This window comes from Gossypium hirsutum, chromosome A01, assembly GCF_007990345.1.
Source record: "Gossypium hirsutum isolate 1008001.06 chromosome A01, Gossypium_hirsutum_v2.1, whole genome shotgun sequence".
Taxonomy (NCBI): domain Eukaryota; kingdom Viridiplantae; phylum Streptophyta; class Magnoliopsida; order Malvales; family Malvaceae; genus Gossypium; species Gossypium hirsutum.
This window is the reverse complement of record NC_053424.1, coordinates 54,148,111-54,158,598: the sequence shown is the minus strand read 5'-3', so window position 1 is coordinate 54,158,598 and position 10,488 is coordinate 54,148,111.

The window sequence follows — 10,488 nt, the reverse complement described above, 5'->3', positions numbered from 1 at the left end:
ACTAACACATTGTCAGGTAGAACAGACAAGTGTACATTCATCGCTCGCAAAGCAAACAGTGATTTCTGGCTTAAGGCGTCCGCAACCACATTAGCCTTTCCCGGGTGGTAATCAATGACAAGCTCGTAATCTTTCAACAACTCAAGCCAACGTCTTTGTCGCAGATTCAAGTCTCGTTGAGTCATCAAATATTTGAGACTTTTGTGATCCGAAAACACATGGCACTTCTCACCAAACAAATAATGTCGCCATATTTTCAATGCAAACACAATGGCGGCTAGTTCGAGATCATGGGTCGGATAATTTCTCTCGTGTGGCTTCAATTGTCTCGACGCATAGGCCACAACTCGACCTTCTTGCATCAATACGCAACCCAACCCAAGTAGGGATGCGTCACTATAAATGACAAACTCTTTACCCGATTCGGGTTGCACCAAAATTGGAGCTTCAGTCAAATGAGTTTTCAGTTGATCGAAGCTTTTCTAACATTTCTCCGTCCATTCGAACTTAACATCCTTTTGAAGTAACTTCGTCATTGGTGTGGCTATCATCGAGAAACCTTTGACAAATCGTCGGTAATAACCGGCGAGCCCTAGAAAGCTCCGGACTTCGGTAACATTTCTCGGAGGCTTCCAGTTAAGTATGGCTGAAATTTTGCTCGGGTCAACTCGAATACCCGATGCGGACACCACATGACCCAAGAAGCTAACCTCTCTTAACCAGAACTCACACTTACTGAACTTAGCATATAACTGCTTATCCCGCAAAATTTGCAACACTAGCCTCAGATGCTCAGCATGTTCGGTCTCATCTCTTGAATAGACCAAGATGTCATCAATGAACACAACTATGAACCGATCCAAATATGGTCTGAAGATCCGATTCATCAAATCCATAAATACCGCAGGGCATTAGTGAGCCCAAACGGCATCACTAAGAACTCGTAGTGACCATATCTCGTTCTGAAGGCAGTTTTGGGTATGTCCGATTCTCGAATTCGCAACTGATAATAGCCCGACCTCAAATCTATTTTTGAGAACACTGTGGCTCCCTTCAGTTGGTCGAACAAATCATCGATGCGCGGCAACGGATATTTGTTCTTTATCGTCACTTTATTCAGTTGACGATAGTCAATGCACAACCTCATGGTTCCGTCCTTCTTTTTCACGAACAATACTGGTGCACCCCAAGGTGAGAAACTTGGTCGAGTAAAACCTCTATTCGTCAATTCTTGCAACTGAGCTTTCAACTCTTTTAACTCGGTTGGTGCCATACGATACGAAGCTATCGAAATCGGCGTAGTCCCAGGTACAAGCTCAATACCAAACTCTACCTCCCGAACAGGTGGTAAACCCGGTAATTCTTCAGGAAAAACATCCGGGTATTCACAAACCACCGGCACAGATTCGGGTTTCTTTTCTAATTCTTTGTCATTAAGTACATACGCAAGGTATGCTTCGCACCCTTTTCTTACATATTTCTGGGCCAACATTGCTGATATTACAGCTGGCATCCCCTCCAAGTCCGTAGACTCAACTCGGATTACTTCGTTATTTGTGCACCTCAAATCAATAGTCTTGCTCTTGCAATTCACAACCGCATCATGCACGGTCAACCAATCCAAACCAAGAATAACATCAAATTCATCAAACGGCAAAAGCATCAAGTCCGCCGGGAAACAGGAACCTCAAATTTCTAGGGACATTTCTTACACACTTTGTCGACAAGCACGTAACGACCCAAGGGGTTTGACACCCGAATTACGAACTCAGTAGACTCAATAGGTAAAGTCTTACTGGATGCTAAGGTTTCACATAAGTAAGAATGAGTAGAACCGGGGTCAATCAAAGCAATTACATTAGTATCAAAGAGTGTAAAAGTACCGGTAATAACATCAGGCGAAGAAGCATCCTCGCGGGCACGTATAGCATAAGTTCTAGCAGGCGCACGAGCCTCAGATCTGGTCGTAGCATCTCTAGATCCTCTCTGACCACCACCAGCATTGCCCGTATTTCCAAATGGTCTACCTCGAGCAGTGGTAGCACCCGGTTTCCCACTCTGATTTACATTCTGTTCAGACAACCTCGGGCAATCTTTAATGAAGTGGTCAACTGATCCGCACTTGTAACAGGAGCGGTCAGGGAATCTACAACTCCCGAATGCCATTTACTGCAATATCGACATTTCATTCTGTCTCGACGTTCATTCCCAACACTGGCGACCGAAGTGCCTTGTGTACCCACAGGGGGTCGATCACGATCTCGTCTAAAAAGGCCCGAAGTGCCTCTAAACTGGCCCGCATCATCTCGAAATTTCTTCGATACCTGTTGAAGAGACTTTCCCGAAGATCTTTTACGAAACTCTCCAGTTCCCACATCAACTTTTTGTTTTTCTTTTCTAAGCTCTTCGGCTTTACAAGCTCGCTCGACCAGTACTACGAACTCTCGTATTTCAAGAACGCCAACGAACATTTTTATATCTTCATTCAGCCCATCCTCGAAGCGTTTACACATGATAGCCTCGGACGAAACACATTCCCGAGCGTATCTACTAAGTCTAACAAATTTTCGCTCGTAATCAGTAACTGACATGGAACCTTGCTTAAGCTCAAGAAATTCCTTCCATTTTTGATCAACAAATCTCTGACTGATATACTTTTTCTGAAACTCAGTTTGGAAAAACTCCCAAGTTACTTGCTCTCGGGGCACAACAGAAGTCAGAGTACTCCACCAATAGTAGGCAGAATCGCGTAGCAAGGAGATAGTACACTTTAGGCATTCATCGGGTGTACAAGATAGCTCATCGAGTACCCGGATAGTGTTGTCCAACCAAAATTCAGCTTGCTCGGCATCGTCGCTATCCGTAGCCTTAAATTCAGTAGCCCCATGTTTTCGGATTCTATCAACTGGGGGCTTATTTGACCTTATTTGGTCAGTTACCGGAGGTATTGTAGGTGCGGGGGTGGTATTAGTTGGGAATGGAGGTTGTGGGACAGCCGTATTAGTTCGAATGTATTGGTTGAACCAATCATTCATCACGCTATAGAAAGCTTGTCTAGCTTCATCATTCGGGTTACTAGCATTAGGTTGAGAGTCCGCCGGCGCTGTCCCTTGTGCGGGAGCAGGCGCTACACTCTCAAGATCATCAGCTACCTCTCGGTCGGGATCGGGATCCATTACTATAAATAAACACATTTACAATTGTCAGAAATCACCACACTATCAAGTAATCACATAAAATGGCATGTATAGCTAGACCCAACGCATTACGGTAGTCCTAGAATCGACTAAACCGTAGCTCTGATACCAATCAAATGTAACACCCCGAACCCGAGACCGACACCGGAGTCGAACACGAGGTGTTAACAGACTTTAAACCCCTTATAAAAAAAATTTCCCAGACACTACCAATCTGCGTACTAGTCGCTTTAAAATTCATATCTTGAGTTTCAAAAATCGAAAATCAGTTTCGTGATTTTTCCCTGAAACTAGACTCATATTCCCATCTACATATTTTTTTCTAGAATTTTTGGTCGGGTCAATTAGTACAGTTTATTAGTCAAAGTCTCCCATGTTACAGGGATCGACTACACTGACCTTTGCGCATTACGACCTGGATATCTCCCTGAACAGAACTTCAATACTGATGCCGTTTGTTTCTATAGAAACTAGACTCAGAGAGGAATCTATACATATATGGTATGACTCCTAATTATCTCTGGTTAATTTATAATGAATTTCCAAAGTCGGAACAGGGAATCCAGAAACCGTTCTGGCCCTGTCTCACGAGAACCTGAATATCTCTTAACGTACTGTCCGTATGATTGTTTCGTTACTTTCCTATGAAAGTAGATTCATCAAGGTTTGTTTACATAATTTATTCACTATTTAATTCCATTCCTACTATTTTTAGTGATTTTCCAAATCTACATCACTGCTGCTGTCAGCATCTGCCTTTAAGGTAGACTTTACCTATTTCATGGTTTCCATGATTCAACTAGCCCTTTTTGCATAAATAGCACAATTTATGAAAGTGATTAACCATCCCCGTGGCCAATCCTTGTCAAGCATATCCACACCAAATGATTATAACATTATACTCAAACACATATAAGCCATTTTCGCATGGCTATCCAAAATTTATACAAGTCCAAAGGGTCCACGACCCACAACAAACGGGTAGTCCTATACATGCCATTTCGAAGTTCAACCATAATTGTACCAAAAGGGGGCTTTGATAGTGTGGGCGACTTTGACCTCAAGATCCCGAGTCCGATAGCTGGAGAACCAAATCTATAAAACAGAGGAGCAATGAAACGGAGTAAGCAATTTATGCTTAGTAAGTTTTGAGCAAGGAATTCCAGCACAACAAAAGTATAGCATTCATATAGCTAAACGGATAATTTCATATGCACAAATTTACGATATCGTACTTGCTTCACATTATCAACCCTTATGTACATACACAAAAGATCAACTCAGCCAAAGGCCGGTAGCTCGTTTATCCACTGAGCGAATACTTATTTGTAAGGGCTCAACTAAATTCAAGCACATACGAAACATACCTCAATGTTGGGATGTTTCGAGAGTATTAACTGGAATTTTACAGCAAGTTCATTCATTCCCAAATCACGTACCTTCGGAATTTAACCGGATATAGCTCCTCATTCAAATGCCTTCGGGACATAGCCCGGTTATAGTAATTCGCACAAATGCCTTCGGGACTTAACCCGGATTTAGTAACTCGCACAAATGCCTTCGGGACTTAACCCGGATTTAGTAACTTGCACAAATGCCTTCGGGACTTAACCCGGATTTAGTAACTCGCACAAATGCCTTCGGGCTTAGCCCGGATTTAGTATCTCGCACAAATGCCTTCGGATCTTAGTCCGGATATTGTCACTTAGCACAAGCCTTCGGGACTTAGCCCGGACAGCATTCAAATAACCATGCACATTTAACAATAAATCATGGCCCATTCGTATTTCATTTTCGTTAGCAAAACTCAAACACAAGACATTTATCATTCTTGCAAATTCGGCTCAATAGCCACACAAAGAGCATGATTTTAATTTGCTCAAAACATGATCTAATCACATCATAATTTAAGCTCTTTTACTCAAGAACTTACCTCGGGTGTTGTCGAACGATTCCGATAGCTATTCGACCACTTTTTCCTTCCCTTTACCGGATTTAGTTCCCCTTTGCTCTTGAGCTTAATTAAACAAATAAATTGATTTAATCATTTGAGCATCGAAAAGAGGAACACAAGGCACTTAGCCCATATTTATACATTAGACATTAAAGTCACATATGTACGGAATCATGAATCAAACTCAACATTTTAGCTAATTTTTCCCCCTTGGCCGAATATGCATGTCTATTTTGGGGCCGATTTCAACACTTAATACATTCTACAAGTATGGTCACTTGTATTGACTAAACACCCTTTTGTTTCAAGTTCAAAACTTGGCTAATACACACATATACACACTAGTAAAGCATCCTCTCCCTTTCCATCAATTTAACACATGCATTGCTCATTAACATGCAAAAGTTATATTCGGCCTTAGCACACAACTTGCTAGCCGATTCTTCTCCATTTAGCAACCAATGCACATATGTGCTCACTCAAAAATGCTAAAAAGGAGGTTCAAGAATCATCAAGCCACCATCACATGCATCATTAACAAGCTTCATATTTAGCATGCAATGGCATTAACACAAACTCCACCTAGGCCGAATCTTAACTCATCCTCATGCCTCATCACCACAACATCAAACATCAACCAAGAATGATGCATCCATGGCCGAGTGTCATTTCCATCACATAGCAAGATTTAGACCATGGGCTAGGTAGAACTCAAGCTAACAACTAAAACATGCATGCATCTCATGGAACATCATCAAACATACCTTAGCCTAGCTACATGCATGGCCGAACCTCTTCAACCTTTCTTCTTCCTTCCTCCTTAAAATTTTTGGCCAAGGATGAACCAAAGGATGAGCATTTTTTTCCTTTGTTTTTTTCTTTCTAGTTTCGGCTAAATGAAGATGAGAAAGGATGAACAAAAAATTTTCTCCTTTCTTTTCTTTAGCTCACGGCAATGGGGGGGGGAAACAACTACACACATTTTTTTTTTGTATTCATCATACTCCTGTTCATTATTTTATGCCCATGCCCCTTATTTTATTTTTTCCTACATACCTCACTAGGCCAACATGTTCCCAACATGTTTCCACCCATAGCATGGCCAACCACTAGCTCAAATTTTGGGTAATTTGACATGCAAACCCATCATTTTCACAACATGCATTAATAGACCATTTTAAATTAGCCTATCATATTTTCACCATGTCTCATATCAATCCCTATTTAATAATTTCTCATGCAATTGGCAAAATTGGAGAATGAAACTTCCACATACTCATGTACACACATAATAAGCATAGAATATGGAAATCAATTATTTTTATGACTCGGTTTTGTGGTCCCGAAACCACTTCCTGACTAGGGTCAATTTTGGGCTGTCACAGTTAGTACGTCCGGAGGCGATCAATTGTGGATCATAACTGATGTCATGATTTTTTTATATAATATTTAACATTAGATTAAGTACCATTGCTTTGTAGATTATGTTTTTTGTTATTTAATTTGCTACTAAGGATTAGGCAGTATTGGAATTTTTATTGCTTTGCTTTTTTATATACTATTTATTAAATCACTATTTAATCAAATGTAAAATTATAAAATAATTAAATTTTATTATAAATAATTATCCTATATAAGTAAACATTTTAGTAAATTCTCCGACTATCAAAACAGATCACTCCACCATCCCACGACAAAATTTTGGTAAGGGTAGGAGTTGAGAGAGGTAGATACTTTGATGATTTTCTTTTACATGATAATTATATACTTCTTTAAGTTTGTTTTGGATGTTGGGACAATGTCAGTAGATGCCGAAATTTGATAATTTATTAGCCTATACTCTGATGGATTAGTGTAAAAATTAAGGAACTGATAATGAAATTCTAAATTCAATGGGTCTATGATGCAGTTCCTTAATTATACCATGCTATGTAGTTCATTAAAAACTTGAGGTTGTGTCGTTGGAATTAGGTAGTCAAAATAGACTTCTTAAATTGGTTTGGAGTTACAAAGCATTTCCATATCTATATATTTTCCTATACTTATATGCAATTGGAATGATTTCAATATCTCTCCAACTCTTTTATATTTTTGAGACATTGGATGATAAGATGAGTTTATGACGGTGACAAATGATGGGAGGGGACATTGGTGGTGGTTATAGAGAGCCAAATGAGGCAATGCAATGAAAATTTAAACGTAACTCTTCAAATTTTAGTTGAGCTGCTCACACACATGCTTTACTGCCAACAATTTCTCATAAAAAACAACCTTCTGACTTATAAGCATAGGTTTACTCATATTATTAAATCTTTAGTTGGAATAATCATTTTGTGCAATGTATTCAATACTTATTGAAATAGCACAATCTCATATCTAAAAAGTATAAAATTGTGAAGATTTTGTTTTACTATAAATAAGAGTTGTTTCTCCACCTTTGATTCATCCCCAAGGCAACTTTTTCCCTCTCCGATGCAGCATTAAATTCTGTAACTCTTATAACATCATCAAGCTATTTCTAGCCGAATGCCTTTGCTTATATGTTTTAACACAAGTCAAGGCTTTGATGTTTACCCACCGTATACTTCCACGGTATTGAACTCAACTTCTTAAGCCAAGTTTCACTATTGACGTAAATCAATCAATCCGTAGTATATTGCTCTTTCTGTCTGGCTCATTAGCTAGACATAACCATTAATTATATATGCATGGATTAAGACTTAAAACCACATACATAATCTCCTAGAAGATAATCTAGCTCATGATAATACTCAAATTCCAGTTCCAATACAATTATACTATTAATCAATTACCATCACTAAAATTTGACAACCACAAAATACCTACAAATTTAAAGTTTCAAACCATTATGATTAATTTAAGGTTTCACTTGACTCCCAATTCACAAAGTGATGGACGACTGTGAACCTTTAATTGTGATAATAATTATTATAAATTTAAAATATTTAGAAAGTTAATTTAGTATTTTATAAAATTTTAAAATTTTAAAAAAATTTAAACCCCAAACCCAAAACCTTTAAAACTAAATTTAATTAAAACACAAAATAAAACTATCATTAATTTAGGGTTCCACTTTGCTCACTGTCCATAAAATGACGAACGGTTGTGAGCCACCACCGCCCTACGCGACGCGGTTTTAATCGTCAAATTCCATTATAATGGTAAATCTTGAGCCCCCTGCATAGCACATAAAGGGTAGCAGTTTTCACTGTGACCAAGCCGCTCACATAAAAAATAAAAAAGAGATAAACATTCGTACATAAAACGAGCATAAACATAATGATCCCCAGATAGTTTGAATCTTTTTTCCTTCGTTTCAATAGTACTCGAACATCCAAAGCAATTCTAAGTCACATAAAACCCTTAAGTCTATGAGAAACAGGATTAGGGTCATAGGCTACAAAAATTGCCAAGAAACTTACCAAATTACTTTGCCATAGATTCATTAAACATTTGGAAGGTCATCAACTTGTACCCAGAAATCAACCAAAAAAAGAGGGACTTGAAGTGGATCTTCTCCCTTTTCTAAACGATGGAACACTAAAAGATGATTATTGATCATGTCCATAGACCACCATCAACAACCCTCTGCAAATCAACATCATTGAAGAATTGAAAAAGGAAACTCTTTTCTCCAAAATTCACGCCACCAATTGGATGTCAAATATTAGAAAGTGTGTTCTGCATGGCCTCAAACTTAACCGCACTGGCAGTAGAAAAACTACCCACCAAAAAAAGATCAAAACTGGACTCAAACTCCTCGTTAATGGGGATTTCCCACACCACTTCCTCAGCATCATCAATATTTAACCTAGCCAGATTCTCTTCCATGATGTACGAAACTCAAGGAGAATCTCCACAGATCCAAACAAAACAGTCAACAACAGCAAAAAACTGAAAGGAAAACATGCAAAAGAGCGGACAGACGTGCAAAATAACAGGCTCCTGATTTCAGTTCTTTTTTTTTGAAAGCTAGATATTCGATTTGATTACATATTAATCAGTTTTTTTAACAGTGGGAATTAGTCTATATATTAATAAAACTTTTACCAAAATTAAACTTATTATATATATATATTAACAATTAAATTTGTTGTAGAATTATTTATTATCTTAAACAATATACTGAACAATTTATTATTAAACTTATCATATGCATCAATACTTTAATCAATTTATTAATATAAATATTATAAGTGATGAGTTAAATAACATAACATAACTGAAAAAAAAATTAGGATTATGAATGACACACTGCCTACGGTGGAGTTTGTGGTGGGTCTAATCATACAGTGTTGAACAGTGGCGTTGGTCGGGTAATGAAGAAGTACGTTGGCGGCTGAATGTGCCACCGGACACAGATGACCAAACAGTCGATGAAAATGGGCTGTAGGTACCGGCTATTGGCGCGGCCAAGGCGTCTTACAAGTCAACTTTGATGGGATCCTCTTTTTCTTTTGATCAATCAAATAAGACGGAAGAGGATTTTGATCTCCAAGAAGGGGACGTAGTCACAGAAATGATGGATGGAATCTCGTTGATTACGTTTTTAGAAAGGGTCCATAAATACATTAAAAGGAAAATGGCGAGGACTATAATCGTCAAGCTTTTAGGATGAAGGATTGGCTTCAATGTATTGCTCAACAAGATTTCGATGTTGTGGAGCCCTAAGTCCTCTTCAACTCATGGACTTGGAAAATGACTATTACCTTGTTCGTTTTCATGATGAAGTAGATTATAATAAGGTTTTAATGGGTGAACCTTGGGTGATTTTTGGTCAATACTTGACTGTTCGCCTATGGTCGCCTGCGTTTTCGACGTCTGAGAATGAAGTTGACATCCAAGTTGTTTGGATTAGGCTGCTTGGTTTGCCGGAAAGTTATTATTCGGATTTCCTCCTATGAGTTTTTAAAATTGACGAGCATACGGAAAATACAAAAAGGAGAAGATTTGCTTGAATGGCTCTCTGTGTGGATCTTAGGAAACCATTGTTATATATATGTACATGAAAAATTTAGTTGTTGAAATATAACCTCTTAGAATACTAATTGTTGAATACAAATTGCTTAAATGTCTATTGTTTGAGATTTTATATTAAAAGTAATTATTACATTTTTTTTTCTTTTAAATACATTTTGTAATTCCATTTACGGGTAGTCTATAATTGATCAAAGATATTGTTTGGTTAGAGAGTTGTATTGTAATTGTCACCATTTAATACCCCGTGTTTCGTTATTTAAGTAAGCTTGTTTATAAGACCGTATAATTATGGGTGAGAGAAGACCAAGCAACCCAGAAATGCTACAACCAGATTCT